Raw genomic sequence first — 16,675 nt, 5'->3', positions numbered from 1 at the left:
GCACAGTATTCTGTGAAACAAGGGGGCAGAAGGGAGCCTGTTTGTAGATACATATTATTATCCATAGAAAACACTTATCACTGCTTGATTTTGCTACACCAGCTACTTGGAAGTAGGTGATACCAATAATTTTGTAAGCACACATCTGTGTGGGAATGTGTGTCTGTATTTATCTGTGTGCAGGGCATGTAAGCCTGTAGTCTGTGCACATGTGCATGCTCGATGCTTACACTGTAAAGGAGAAGCAAAAGGCAGCACAAACAATACATGTTTTCAATTGACAGATATTTCTCTGCTGGGACAAGCAGTGCTAATGCTGCACTCTATGTAGATTATGGACAGCTAAAGAATGGGGTGGAAAAAAACACAAAAAACCCAAATACCATAGAATCTTTCAGAGTGCAAAAATGCAAGATCCCAAATAAGCAGTATAGTTAAAAACTTGCAGGAATAATGAGATACAGTGCAAATCATTCACACAATGTGCTTTCACACTGCGATGACGGAAGCCACTGACAACAATGCAACCACGTGCAGATACTCCTTGGAGAAACAGTGGAGCAAATTTTGTAATTCTATCTTCTGTGATTTGCAGCCTGAGTTTGAGACTTGCTGGAACAAAATGTGCAAAAATATTGATGTTTTAAAAATTAAGCATTGGACGTCATGGAAGGTAACTTCATAATGAGTTTTTCTACTGCTATTTAAAGCTAGAAATCCATAAGGAGTACGGTGAAAAATATAACATTTGTTCTCCTTATGTCTTGAAACAACTGTTTTTATATTTGTAATCATCCTAACTGTTGTACCAAACAAAATATTCAGATAGTCCCTAGCCTCATGCTCTACCTTATTTATTCTGATGCGTATCTTACAGCAAATCTTCATCTGTATTGAATTAATTTGATTTTTTTTGAGTGTTATTATTTTTATAAATGCTGCTTTTTTTTCCCACTCACAGAACTTCCCACTTTAGGGAAAAAGCAAGATGTGATTGCTTTAAAAAGAGAAGACCAAATACATAGCTAGTATTCCCAAAATTCAATGCACCTGGCATTCACTTTATACCTAATAAGCATCCGTGAATATGCAAATGTTCAATGTCTCTAGTAACCTCATTAATTTATTCCTCAGGCAATCAAAGAATGTGAACCAGTCCTCTGCTACTAATACTGGAAGTGGTACGCTGCTCAGCATTGCTAGAATAATCTGAAAGCACATTCTGCATATTGAAAAACTGTTTCATCTTTCTTCCTTCCTTTGCCACTGTAATTCAAACAAAGACTTCCTACCTCAGTTTACATAGCTGACAGCAAGAGATGAAAAATGCAAAAAATAATGAAGACATATATATTTTCTCTCTCTGTGTCTCTCTCTACATATATATATAAATATATACATATATATGTACCCATGTGCACACATGCACGCTGGGAAGATAAATAGTTTAAAGAGATCTCAACAGAATTCCAGTTTGAAAACCACCTGAGTTTTCTTATTCATTTATTTGGAAAAGGGGAAGCTTGGGCAGGATGGAGGAGTGAGGAAAAAATGACCTGCCTCCTACTCTGCAGAGCAGCTGAATAATCTTTTCCTTTGCCCACATTAAAAGCCCTGAATAATGTTTATAAAATGTTAGGGAATCCCGGTAGGTTTCCTATTTAACAAGCCATGTATGACAAATCACAGTGTAATGTACTACGTTCTTAATCTTTAATTAGAATGTGAATATCTGTGCGAGAACGCAGTTAACTTTGACACATTAAATCTTCTGGTTAAAGTGCCTTACAGGAAGTGCAAAGATGAAACACTGCAACAATCTACTGCCTCTCTCCATTCACCCAGACAGTTGGGGAAGGATGATAACATCTTGTAATACCTGCTCTGTAGTAATTAATCGCTGTGGTATTTAGGACCATTCAAGTAGACAAATATGACAGAGACAGGGACAATTAGGAACCTTGTTCAAGCTACATTAACTTTTCCAGCTATTACAACACAGCAGCTCAAGTTTGCTTGTAAAAGCTGCAGAGGGATTGTTATGCATTAGCCGTGCGATTATTAATGAAAGAAAAGGAGAATTGTGTTTATTGTAGTTTGAAAATTGCAAATAAATTTCAATTATCTGCTATGTCATTTTGTTAAACGTGCATTCTGGAAATGCCTTTGTACTCTAAATCATGAGCTACTTAGAGCAAACTAATACTAGAAAGCCTTTGGGAGATACAAAGTCAATATTTTTGTTGAACTGGCCTTCTTTCTTGTTGAAACCAGAGACAGACAGAGCTACCTGAAGATATTTCAGATAGTTAGCAACCCCACAGACACCGGCATTCATCCTGACTCTGTGTACCAACAGGCAGTCAGATCAGACTTTGAGACATCACTGGTGGAATGTGAGTTCTCTTATTCCACAAGAATAAGAGAGCTCATCTCCCTTACTGCTGGCAAACATAAAGTGCACACAGAGAGATAAACAAACAACAGCGAGGGGAGAAAGCCCTTCAGAAAGCCCTTTGCCTCTTTCCCATTATTGCCACAGTCATCACCAGGACAGACAGAATGAAACTCAGGGAAAACCTTCGGGACTTGGTATAGATTACAGATTGTAAAGGTTACACACTCTGCTTCACTTTCCTATCAATAAGGAGCACTAAATGCACTGCAGAGTATAAAGTTTATATTTTAACTATATGTTTGAGGCAGCATAACTTGCCATTGCAGTTTGGTACCCCATGAACACCTATCAGTTCTCAGTATTAAAGGAAGACAGTCAGAAAAAAACAGAACTGGGCAAACATTGCAAAAACTGGCATGAATATTCACTTGGTGTGTGTTTTCTTAAAAAAAAAACTTAAAAAAAGAAATCACCTAAACCTGTGGCCCTTTTATGTTCACTTTATATGAATATTTGAACTAGAGTTTCTTAGCAGCATGAATGCTTTCAGAAAGCTAATTTGAAAGTCATACGTGCAAGTGTTTGTGGAAAACGAATTCTAAATTTGCATGTGCAAATATTTGCACTGGGTATGCTGTCGTCTTCCCCCAGTCAGGGAGCAGCAGTGCTGCCACGTGTCTCACCCCACCAATCCTTCCCAAGGAACCCAGCTTGAGTTTCAAATATTGTGTCAAATTTGCCCAGTGAACTTGTTTATGATTGAGCCCCAAAGTAGAAAAAAAGAGAAGTGTTAAAAGTGTATGAAATGTACTTGAACAACAAATGTTTGCAGCGATGGGAGATGCGTAGCTGGGCATTTAGAAAGCAGGAACAGAGGCACACTGGCACAAAACAGAGTTTGTTAGCAAGTGTTCGCTCACTTCTGGTGTGACTGCTTTTACCTCCTCTCTTCTTCCACAGGGTGAAAAACAAAACTGAGGGTAAAAACAGCAGTCAGGACAGGCAAACATTTTGTGCCAATATTCTCAGTTTGTGGTCAATCTATTGATACTACCCTTCAAATTCAAAACATTTGTGAGGCTTGAAGTGCTTTCTGAAGGAGTAAGACAGGACTCCACCATTTATTAGAAGACAGATTTTTTTTCCTTTTCAATTGCGGTAGTTGCCTCGCACATGCCATTTTCTGCAACCTACATCATTGTAGTCTAGAAATAAAAAGAAAAGCCAGCTTAGCCCAGCAGAAATCTGCATCCCCACCCCAGAATCTGTTGTCACAAAATGAAGGAGGGAGGGGGCTGGGGTTGGGGGGGGAAGGGAGGAAAGCAGCTCAGTGCACAGCAACAATTCCCCCTCTCAGCTGAGCTGCAATGATGTCAGCTTTCTGATTACAAACTGCTTATTTATGCTTCAACAGCTGCCAAGAGCAGCAAATAAGTGGCTAAAAGAGTGTCTAGACCAGGCATTCAGGCCTCTATTGTTTGCTGGTTGTTACCTGGTTGACAGCGATGGGTACAGCTGCCTGGTGTGAAAGAGAGCAAGGGATGGGGAGGCAGTGATTGACAGAAGGGCCCTCGGGGTCAGGCACAGCCAGCCCCGATGGCCCCATGGCTTTATGTTCCCCGGTCTAAAGGGAAAGCCATGGCTCTGCCTAGAGGTTGGAGGTGAAAGGAAATGTTTGAGGGTAATGAAAAAAATCCTTTAGCCAAATTTGTGATCATGAACAGTTACTCTGGGGAATTTAAGACCAAGTGTTCGGCGGTTTTCTGTACATACAGAAATTGTTATTCGTAACCACCACAGGAATAATAATGTGTTACATGTACATGGGTAAAAATATATCTTTGTGCAGTCCATCCCGTAGGAGCTTAAAACTGCTGGTGGTTTTATTTTTATTTAAGTTAAAACTGATAATGCTGCTAAAACCTGGTACTATGCAGAAATTCATTCTGCTTTAGGGCTAGCTTTAAAAGCATCCCCAAGCTTTTCTGAAAATATTCAGGTGTTTGGGAGGGAAAATAAATATTCATATTAGATAATCATCTATCAAAAGCTCTCATACACTTAGTGACATTTTCTCTATACATTTATATTTTGGAGAGAGAATGGCTCTAAAAACAACTCAGTGGGAAGAGCTGGACAGTGAGCAGGCTGACCAAAAGCCATAAAACACCTTTTTTAGTCAACATAGAGATGTCCTCAGTCTGGTTTTGATCTCCTAGATGTTAGTGGGGTCCAGGCATAATCCTGCTGAAGTCAAAGGAGCGACATTGATCCAAGCCAACTGCAATCACTGGCAGGCTGACTGAATTTCTCACTTCCCACCCCACAGTGGGCTACTGTTCAGCAAAAAAGACAAAATGTCTCAGAAGTTTTAAAAGGATGAAGCCAATGCATTGTTTTTAATAGAACAACAAAACCAGATTCAATAGTCTTTGAACAATATGTAAAATCTATGTAGATACAGTGCAGCCTGGGAAAAAAAGATGAAACCTTTATGCTCACTAGCAGGTCTATGGCTATCTTTGTCCAAACACATGAAGATTAAGTTGCTGGGGCAGTCATGAGCAGAATTAATCTTACTTTCCTGTTTGGCATTTTCTGACACCAGGCAAAGTCCCATGCCAAGGAAAAAAGTTGATTTTCAGAGCTTGTTACATATGACAGAATTATTAAATGTTTTATGACCATATGGTATAATTTTTTACTGTAGTTTTTGAAATAGATTATAATTAACAAATGAGTAACCTTTCTCAGTGAAAGATAAGAAAACACTAAAAAACAGTCTGGATGTCAGTAGTGGCTAGAGAGGTAAAAGTACAGCAGAGCACCTGAGTAGCAGAAGCTTAGTTTTGCTATACAGTTGGCTTTCTACATATCTGATGCAAAAGCTGTAACTGAAATGAAATCATGTTAAATTAGCTGTAAAAAATAAGTTGATTTAATTAAGCACAGAAAGACTTATTAGATATAATAAAATGTTAAAAAGTCAAATGATGTGCAGTTACATTTCAGCTAACACTGCTCAACAAATCCACTAAATTTATTCCTTTCAATAATGATCTGTTTTGAGCATTTAATTAGATAAATAATATTTAATCACTTCAGCAAATTTGAACTAGAAAAATTCCTTGTCATCAGAGGTGACTAATCCTTGCTAATATCCACCTTTAAAGAAAAAGTAAAACTAGATGATCTTCCGGAACAGCAAAGAGTATGAGGTAAAAATGTGTCTCTAGGCCTCATTAAAAAAACAAGGTTTGCTAAACAAACTATTATTTACAGTGAGAAGTGTGCATATTTTACTGGGAAGGAGCATTCACATGTTTGCCTCTTTTCAGCATCAGGCACTCTAAGTACATGATAAGAAAAGATATTCAATAGATGTCCTATAATTCATCATAATACTGTTTCATTTAATAACTACTTTGCTGAAGTGATTGGCATGATTACAGGAAAATTACTTCAAATTATCCATCTCTTATCTAGCATCTAAGATGTCCTAAACTTGCATGAGAGTTGGCATAATGGGACCTATTAATTACTAATTCTGCAAGTCCTTCACTACTTAAATATCCTTTCTACCAGGTGTGCTGTGTAATGCAAATAAAGAAATAGAAACCAAAATGATCGCTTTCCAAGACAGTGTCACTGAAAATTTAATAAATGAAATACCAAGTGCAAAAGTTTGTCCCACCCACCAATTGAAAATATTTGGATAGTGATATATTTTCTCTGTATTTCTATCCTCTTTATATGTGTATACATTTGCAGGGGTGTGTACATATACAAAAAAAGTACAGGAACAGTAGGTGGTATACATTGTATTTGTTTCTACTCAGAGCTATGAATGTGCAAGGCTGCTACAAAAGATGGTCCAAGAACATAGTCTCTGCCCTAAAAAGCACCTTTTTATCTCAAAACCCTATACATCAAATGCTATCTGCTCAGCAAAATTTACTCCTATGAGTAAACACTTTGAAGAAAAGAAGCATTATCTGGTTAGGGCAGGGAAGGTAGAGCCAAGATGGGCAGAAGCCATATTTGTCCCCTCTGAAGTCTAGATTTAAAAGCCAGTGCAAATTGGAGCAGCAGCCTTATACTTGCACCCTTGGCTTTCTAACAGCCCTGGTGTAAACCATCAAGGCAGAAAAGAGGGATAGGTCCTTCCTATCATTCTTTCCAGCCCACCTGTGACATGCCCATAATTCAAAGGGTGGCTATGCTGCTTTTTAAAGCTTCCTAAATGGCAAATGTTCTCCAAGGGCCTGATTATTCGGGATCTTACACCTCAGAAACAAAGTGTGCAAAGTAGGTCCATGCAGTTACAATATATGGTTGGTACTGCTCTAAACTTCCATTGCAGAAGCATAGCCGTGAAAAATCTTGCTTTAATTTCTTTACAGAATCCAACCTCATGAGGTTCAACTGTCTTCTCTGTCTCTCTTTAATTTGCTAGTTTTTGTATCACAACAGTGCTTTAAGTTCTATTAATTATATTTGTGATGTTGAATGAAATATACAGAAAATGTGGGACAGGAAACAAAAGAAAGCAAAACCATCAAACAAACAAAAACAAAAACAAAAACACCCCCCCCCACCCCACCAAACCAAACAGTAAAAAGCATATACAGACCCCAGAAAAAATTGATTGCTACTGATATATGGCAAGGGACCAAGTCAAAAGGCTCTGGGCTTTCTGACAAAATCTTGAAGTGCAGCGCTGAAAAGGAAGGTGAATTACACAAGTAAATTTCAGGAAGGAAACAAAATGCTGCACTTCTAACATGCTATTTACCAGAAAATGTAGAATCAAACAATCTCATCTAGCATACACAGATCTAAAAGGGAAAGATATTCTTGAACCATACCGGATGAACTGTTGGAAGGCTTTTTACTATATTCTAAAGAAATTCTTGCAATTGTTTCTAGATATGCAAATGGTCTCAATGAAGTAGGAGATCCACCATGAGGCAACATTTCTGTGAGAACATTACCCTTAAAATGGCTCTTTTTTATTAAGGATAGGGACTGATAGTGAATTTTATGCTTTCATTCTGAGTGACCATAACCAGTTAATGGAATGCTGTAACTATAACATCTGAATACATGACAAACAAGCCTAATCCTCAATCCCTTGCTTTTTGCGAGTGAAAACTTTCAAATCTCAACTGCTCCCTTTTTTACTTCAAGACAATGGAATGGTTTTGAGATTCACAATAACTTTTCATTACCTAGTCACTACTGAAAGTCTTCTGTGACTGATAGGCTTCCATGGAGCCACTCTGGTTTTTCTGTAATAACACAAACACAATACTGCCAAACCAGGGATGCTGCAGTTTGCAAGGCACTTAGTCAAAACTCTACTACTTTATTATTTACTCTGTAGACTAAACTGATGGATATTTACAATCTATAATTCTGCAACTACTAATAAGGACTCTGGTATTAGAGAACAATATTCCTCCAATTCAAAAGTTAGAATTCCGTGCTAAACAAATTATTTGTAAGAAATTCCCCTGCATTGTCAAGTGCAATTATAACTGTTTTTTTCATACATGACATCCTAAAACTCTATTAGCTGGTCAGTAGATCTGGTTTTCAGTGCTGACTGCCAGCCCTATTGTAAAACAAACATGCAAGGAGTTGAAGTATCAGAGTGCCATGATCATTGCAAGCTTTGCTGAGCTCCCATGGCCAGAAATCCCTTCCTTTCCCAGTATGTTCCACTTGAGCAAAGGTGCCTTGAAAACTACTCCAGACATCATGTAAAGCAATCTTCTAAATCACCTGTTGAAAACACATTGTGTCTTCCACCTCAGCTCACTGAAACCAGAGATCTATCATATTTGTACACTGTTGAACAAGGTGGAGAAATGATGGCTTCTAAAGAATCACCCTAATTTTTGCCTAACATAATAAAATGCAAGACTTCACAACCAGATACCTTGAACAGCATCATATCTTCCTTAGCTTTTTAGGAACTTAAACTTGTGATAACATAATAGTGATTCAAGTTTGGATATTTTCTTCTTTTTTTATCCTCTTCAGTGTATATTCACAGTTTAATAGACCATGTATGTAACAAACCCACAGAATTTGCTTCATGTAATTTCCTCTACTACTTTACCTTAAGAAACCTTACAAAAAACAATGCATAAGGGATGCAGCAGGATGAAAACAGAATTTGAAAAGTAATAATTAAAGCCAGTACCATTTCATACTGTTAACTAATAATAAGGGGTATGCCTGAGAAAGAAAACTGATTCAGAAGAAATTACTCAGATCTTTTATTTTTGGATCTGCTTCTTTCTTCTGCTATCCTGAAATCACCATATTCTGAGTGCTTTAAATTTAATATTAAATAATACATCAAATCTCTGCACTGAAGGTTCTTGACTAATTGTCCCAGGTACCACAATCTAGAATCAAGTGTCCACATGGAATACTGGAATGGAATGATGCCGGGAAAAATCTTCAGTTAGTGGTTCCTAACTGGAAAGCAGTTTTGAAAAGTCTTCTTTGTTTTACAGTCTTGTCTAATGGCTTAGAGAGTCTTCTCCAATGGATCAATCAGAGGCCAGGGACAACAGCAAGAGGAAACAATGCTGGGAAACCATCAAGCCCCCTGACTGGGTAAAACAAGTAACACGATTCTTCGTGTGAGCCTTACAGGAGCAAAACTACGGGGCCAAATTCACTGTGCATCCATATCAGCTTCTGCTGATGTTTGAAGAAATCCTACCAGGAAAAAAGTGTCTTGGTGGGAGGTGTCACTGATATACTTATGGTTCTCAGTGCTTGCCATATCAGCTGGACTACAGCCTTATAAGAGAAAATAACATGAGTTTCTTTGTCGCTTGAGCTAAACAGTCTGAATTTCTAGTTGAAATATCTGGGAGGTGAGTCCTTTGTAAGTCAGTTTGGGGGAGGATACTCAACACATACAAAGACTAATTGGCAGCAAGTAGTGTTGGTAACTCCTACACTCTTGAATAACTCAGGCTTCCAGCAGTTCTGCTACTGCAGGAACTTAAGGACTTTGCGATGTCCTTGAAACCTATGAATTCTTTGTTTCTTTTCTTCTCTTTCTTTCTTTCTTTCTTTCTTTCTTTCTTTCTTTCTTTCTTTCTTTCTTTCTTTCTTTCTTTCTTTCTTTCTTTCTTTCTTTCTTTCTTTCTTTCTTTCTTTCTTTCTTTCTTTCTTTCTTTCTTTCTTTCTTTCTTTCTTTCTTTCTTCTTTCTTTCTTTCTTTCTTTCTTTCTTTCTTTCTTTCTTTCTTTCTTTCTTTCTTTCTTTCTTTCTTTCTTTCTTTCTTTCTTTCTTTCTTTCTTTCTTTCTTTCTTTCTTTCTTTCTTTTTCTTTCTTTCTTTCTTTCTTTCTTTCTTTCTTTCTTTCTTTCTTTCTTTCTTTCTTTCTTTCTTTCTTTCTTTCTTCTTTCTTTCTTTCTTTCTTTCTTTCTTTCTTTCTTTCTTTCTTTCTTTCTTTCTTTCTTTCTCTCTTTCTCTCTTTCTCTCTTTCTCTCTTTCTCTCTTTCTCTCTTTCTCTCTTTCTCTCTTTCTTTCTCTCTTTCTTTCTCTCTTTCTCTCTTTCTCTCTTTCTCTCTTTCTTCTTTCTCTCTCTCTTTCTTTCTCTCTTTCTCTCTTTCTCTCTTTCTCTCTTTCTCTCTTTCTCTCTTTCTTTCTCTCTTTCTTCTCTTTCTTCTCTTTCTTCTTTCTCTCTCTCTTTCTCTCTTTCATTCTCTCTCTCTCTCATTCGCTCTCTCTTTTTCTCCCTTCCTTCCTTCCTTCCTTCCTTCCTTCCTTCCTTCCTTCCTTCCTTCCTTCCTTCCTTCCTTCCTTCCTTCCTTCCTTCCTTCCTTCCTTCCTTCCTTCCTTCCTTCCTTCCTTCCTTCCTTCCTTCCTTCCTTCCTTCCTTCCTTCCTTCCTTCCTTCCTCTTTACTTACACTCTAAAGCTCAGTGCAGGTTACTGGGAGGCCTGTGAAAAATGAAGGGGTTGCTTTGCTCGATGCATTGTTGACATAGCATCTTGTGGATGAAGGAATTGGACTTGATGACCTTTGGCCCATAAAAGGGCACCAGCAAGAAGCCTGATGGAATCAGGATACCAGCAGATACCTCTCTAAGAAAAAGCAGTAGCCTTATCTACTGCAGCCAGTGGAAGTGCATCTCCATCCCTCCGAACATTTTGAGCTCATATTGCACCCCTGGAGTACAGAGACCCTGAGAGCAGTGTGTCACTTGTGGGAACATGTCCTCATGCAAAGACCTGCACTTGTGGCAAAACATTTCCTACTGTAAATCAGCAAAGGTTTATTGGATGAACAGAACTTGTCTTCCCTGCCCTGTGGTTTCTACCTGAAGCAAGTGAACTCCCACTTGGGGTGCACCATGGAGTGCTCTCTTCTGTGGGAAAGAGATGGCCAAAAAGCACTACCCTGGCCAGGAAAGATGAGTGACCTGAGGTAATTATAGTAATTACAAAGCAATTTAAGAGGAAGAAGAGCTGCGTTAGCGGAGACACATCAACATTTTTCTGTCTCTGACTCAAAGCATTAGAAGTCCTGCTATTTTGCTGAGAAATGTTTCTTCCAGGTGATTCTAGGTGGCACACTGAGTAGGATGTGCTGCTGTCAGAGCCCTGTGGACCTGAGAGTGGAGCCCTGTACATAGTGCTTCATCATGCAAACGGGATGTTACCTCTGTGCAGGCAGATGGTGATATGAGTGGGCTCTAAGATGAAGTGAGACAGCACTTGTGACAACTTAATGCTGACTGAGTAACATCAACACAAGTCTTCTTTTCTGTTGTAGCTGTCTAAGGATGTCAGAAGATATGGATCTGAGATTGAAAAGACACTTCTGACAGCATAATGGCTGAAACAGTTTTGAAACATTTAAAGCAACAATAAAACGCAAAAGGGGAAAGAAGGATGAGGATAATGGGGTGCGACTTCTCAAAGGACATGAGGTTTCATTTTGCTTTGAATAATCTTGTGTCTTCAAAACGACTTCTTTCTGAAACTACAAGTCACAATTTTCCAGTAAAAGTCTGCCACACACCTAGGCATCTTCTGAAGGCAACACTCCATCTTCATATATTTTCACTGTAACTCTCACCCATTCTAGCTATGCTGACTTCAGTTGGACAGGCATAAGTGTGTTGAAAGATTTTTTTTTAGGATGCTCATAGTTCAGATGCATTGTGGCTTCCTAAAATCATGACCAATTTCAAAGCATAGTAAAATGAAACAATAGAATTAGAACAGCACATATTCATGGAAAAAAAGGAGAAGAGTTGTGCAAGTCTTAAAACACAGCATCCAGAAATCTGTTTTCTTGAAAGTTTGAGTGGTTTTAGCATGATTGTGGCTTTTGGAAAATACGGGAAAAAAAAAACCCTCTGAAAAAACCTTTCTGATTTTCACACCTGAACTCCCTATAGAGGATTCCCCAATACTCTGTAGCAGTAATCCTCAGAAAAGAACAGATACATATACAAATGTGATTAATGTTCTAGCAAATAATGGTTATATCAAAATTATAATCACAGTGATTAGCATTTTGGCAGACTTCATGTTTGACCTCTGACTTTGTAAGTGAACAATTTCAATTTCTTTGGGTTCTTCTGCTTTCATTTTTTTTTTGTTTTTATTTTGTAAAATCAATGCATTCATCTCTCCTCTACCTCTTTTCAAGAAAATATCTCTTTTTATGTCAAGTCTTTAAAAATAAAGGGAAAAAATCACAAAAAAAAAAAAATCAGGAAAAGGCTTTAAAATTAACATTTAAAATTCATTCCAGATTTGTTGTATTCATTACTTTGATGTGGAGTTCAGAGGCTGTATTAGTACTGTACTTCCCCACTGCTGTGTGATTGGACTTTCTGAACACTATTCCACACAAATGAAATGGAGCTTAAAAAAAAAAAAAAAAAAAACAACAACAAAAACCAAACAGGTTTCAAATTTAGCTACTCTAGGGGGTAGAGTAAATAAAAGAAATTTAAAATCATTAAGAGAAATTGATCATGCTAGCTATTGTTTTCTTCCTCAAGACATTTCAGCTTTTTTTTTTTTCTCTTGTATTTAGCACATTACCACATTTCCCCCTGTTAGAAATAAAAGCTATAGGCCCAGTTCTGTCATGGCGGTGAGCAGGCAGTTGGAGACGGTAATGCATGCCTGAAGCCTTCACCAAGGATGATAAGCCTGCATGAATTTTACGAGTCTCAGTATCAAGGTTGCCCTCGCCCAAGGGATTTAAGAATAAGGGGGGAAAAAAGAGAAGGCAGATGTATGAATAACTGGCATTGTAAATCTTCACCGTGGCAACCTACAGCTAGAAAAAGTCTGTGATGGGTTCATGACTTGAGAAGAAAGCGACACAGCAGAATGTGAATGGATTTTCTTCAGCTACTTAATACACTGCTTAGAGCAGCTTAAGGGTGTGCATGTGAGAGAGAGTATGTGTGTGTGAGAGAGAGAGAGTGTGTGCATGTGTGTAAGGAGGGGGGGATCTGTGGAAATTTGTTAGAAGGAATTACTAGTGTTATACATCTTGCTAGGGCTTTATTTTTTTTTTTCCTTTTTGGGGGAGGCTGTAGGGGAGGAGGAATACCATTTAGTCTCAGAATATAAATGACTGGATTTTGCTTGGGAAAAAAAAGATGGTGGGGGAGGTGTATAGAATTATGCAGGCAAGTAACAATGAGCAAATTGGACCCTTAACAATACAGCACAAGGTCATAGTGAAAGTCACCAGAGTGGGGTGGTGGGGGTGGCTGGTGGTAGAAAACAGATCATGATAAATAGCTTCCCATTTTGCAAAATCTGGTAGTTAATGAAAATAAGATGCATTTGAGTTGTCTGTGAACACCTGATTTTTTTCCTCTTTCTCTCTCTCTCTCTGGTCCTGCTGATGTATGAAAGCAAAGCACTGACTCTAATTGTGCAATTATAAAACGGAAATGATGCAGGTTTGGCAACACAGAGAAAGAAGGCAGCTCAATAACATTGTTTAATAACAAGCAAATAAAGCTCAAAGGGGAAAGAGGTGAATATTTCTGCTTTAGACTCATTAAGGAACCTGAAACATATTGTAAAAGAGTGATATTTAATTATGGGCTGGACTGATAACATGGAGCAGGGCCTCACTGGGAGAAAGAGACCCTACGCTCCTAGGAGTGAGCAGCTCCAAACATCAATTACTGTGATTATCTACCCAGTGCTTAGAAAATGCACCCGTCTCCGTGTTCCAGCAGCGACCCATAAACAGGCATTGCATAGGCAAATTTATGGGCACCGTCAGCTGGGGCCAGGTGGGAAAGAGAGCTTTCCTTTGGTGACTTCTGTGCAAAAGGAGGAAAGAAGCAATGCAAAGAAAATCTGTCTTCTGCACTACTGAAAGAGCAATTTATTACAGAGCATTTGCAGGAGACAGCATTTGTTGCCCTGCTGCCTTTTTTGCCTCTGTTGGCTGTCTGAATGAGAAATGGGAGTATATTAACCAACTCATGGGTTACAGAAGACGGCTTGGCATGGGCCCATCAAACTTCGCCATGCTAAGGCAAGTCAAAGGTCAAGAGAGCGTTAGCAGCTGAGATTTAGAACCGAGTGCATCTCTTTAACCTTAACTGCTGGGAATGGATGGAGTCACTTTATTTCTTTAGTCAGGAACTTGGTTGCAGTGAAAGATGTCATGAGGAGGAGGGTGCCTTCCAGCTTGGAGCAGATGGGAAAGTATATATTGCAGTGAGATGTCATATTCTTTCGGGGTCACGTAGATAAGCAACATCACTGTTTTGCTGCAGCCCCCTGTTTTCCATTAGGCCTAGAGGCTGAATGTTTGTGCATCTTTGTTAATGCACCACAGACCAAAGAAATAGAGACTAAGAGTGAAAAGTAGGTGCCAAATCCATCCAAAGCCATTTAATCTTTCCTTCTATTTGCACCAACATTATTTTCACTGAGGAAAATCCTTAGTAAATGGAGCATGCTAATGACGTGTGCACTGAACTTTATTTTTAATGGCAGAGAGATTTCTCTGCCTGGAAAGGCAGTGTGTGAGGTGCAGGTTGCCGTGACCTGGTTCACAGCATTCCTGCCTGCCTGCATCTGCCACAGGGCCACTGCACAGCCTGGAACTAATCACATCAACTCTGTGTCTCTCTCCCTTACCAGTCCTTCTGAACCCATGAAAGCCCCTTGAAATAGCAAACTCTGTTTCTGTGACATTTGCTATTGGTCCTGTTTCACCTGTAGTCTCAGTGGGCTGCAGAATCACCAGGGAATGATTTGGCTCCACACCCAGTTCAGACACTCATTTTGGGTATGAGTTCTATTAAGACATCATGTGCACTGAGGCATGAAGGCATCTGTGCAGAGGACCATTTCTTAAATTATTGGAAAGAGGTATGTCACTTGCTGCTTGAAAGTAGCCTGACATATACATATACCAGTACACTCAAGCATAAGAGAGCACTTTTGCTCAGAGCTTATGATGAAGATTTGAAATTCCATGGGAGAGTCTGAAATGCAAAGCTTAAGAGGGAAATATAAGATTTCATCACTGTTAAGCCAAGATTTCATGCAGTGTGTATTAAATGAAAGGTGTGATTTGTTGGATGTGATAACAGCCTTGAAGAAGACCTGTGTTGTCTCATCTTCTAAATTCAAGTTGAGTATTTCAGACAGCTTTAGGTATATAGTGTCCATGGTCCTCTGTTTTGGCTTTGTCCAGACTCAAACCAGTCAGGTCAATAGTGAGGAAAAGGGGATGAAGACACGTTAAAATAAGTGCAAAATGCTTGGGCGTGGGAGGGGATCATGATATGTAGCTTAATTTTTTAGTTTGTTTGTTTCTTTTTTTTCCCCCTTCTCCACATTTTGGTCTCTAGAGCCCTTGGCACAGTGTGTCGTGACCTGTGATCGAGAATAAGCAAAGAATTAAAGAATTATTAAAGGTTTTTGTATGCTTAATTAGACTAGGATCTCTACCACCTGATTGTGAGAACATATGGGTAGGAAGTGTTAAACTACTGCTTGTCCCTCTCTTAGCAGCAGAGCAGCTAAGAGTTCATTTTTCTGGCCTGAAACTGTACATACAGGATAGATAAAGATACAGGAGCTATGACATGACAAATGCAAGAATGAAGCAAGGTACACAGTAACATTAAGACTGATGCATTTCCAAATGAGAAATGATCTAGTATTGGTCTCAATAGAATACACCATGTCAGGGAAAACTGCAGGAGCAATTAAAACCACTTTATATGTAATTATTTATGGGCAACATACATTTGGCTCCCTAAATAAGTGGGAAGATTGAAAAGATCATATCTCCTCCCTATATCAGCAGCAACCCACTGACCACATGTTTCAAATGAAAAGTAGAGAGGTTGGGGAGTGAATAAACAGGAGGCAAAATAGTTGGAGAAGGTGGTTGGTAAATAATCAGAAAGAGAGTCCATACTACTCTCCCAGCTCTGAATTATAAGTACCTCCTTTCTATCCCTCCCCCACACACATGCAGTGGTCTGTAGACAATTTCAAAGAGCTTGCAAATGGTTTGGTCAGACACTGGACCACTAAAGATAAAGAGAACAATTAAGAATGTTGCATAAAAATGAAGCAATTTCTTTGCATCTGCATTCACTATGGAGATGCCTTTCTCTAAGCCAATTATTTGCAGATAATAAACACAAGGCGGTATCAGAGATCAAGTTGTCAAAGAAAAGAATCTTAAAGAAAATGAGAAAGAAAAAAAATAGCTAAGATCATCCATTGTTGAAGTTCCAAATAAACATTAAAATGTTCAATTTGGAAAAATGCGTTCTTCCATAAAAATGGCCATAATATCTCACAATATCTTCAAAAAGGCACACAGGCAACCTGAAGAATCACAGATCAATTGACTGACCCCGATGTACTACAAATCATCTGAAAAAATAGCCAAAAATGAAATATTCTAGCAAAGCACAGCATAAAAAAAGATAAATTTCAGTTTCTTAAAAGGTAAATTGTGTCACTCCGATCTATTGAAATTTTTTGTCAATCTAAAAGAAGACTAGAGGTTTTTCAATAAGCTGTCAAGATTTGCAGAAAAATGTGCCCTAACCAGAGGTCTTAAGGAAGTGTAATTTTCCCACCTCTCCCACCTTTTCACACAGACTAATGAACAAGATGTGATACAGCCGTGGAGCACAGGACAGGACGGCATCTGAGTAGTGGTTATCCAGCTGAAGTCTTTGCTTTTCCATGAGAAGGGTATCAGAGGAAACA

This window comes from Melospiza melodia, chromosome 2 (assembly GCF_035770615.1).
Source record: "Melospiza melodia melodia isolate bMelMel2 chromosome 2, bMelMel2.pri, whole genome shotgun sequence".
In the NCBI taxonomy this organism is placed as follows: Eukaryota; Metazoa; Chordata; class Aves; order Passeriformes; family Passerellidae; genus Melospiza; species Melospiza melodia.
Note: the sequence above shows the minus strand (reverse complement) of the source record.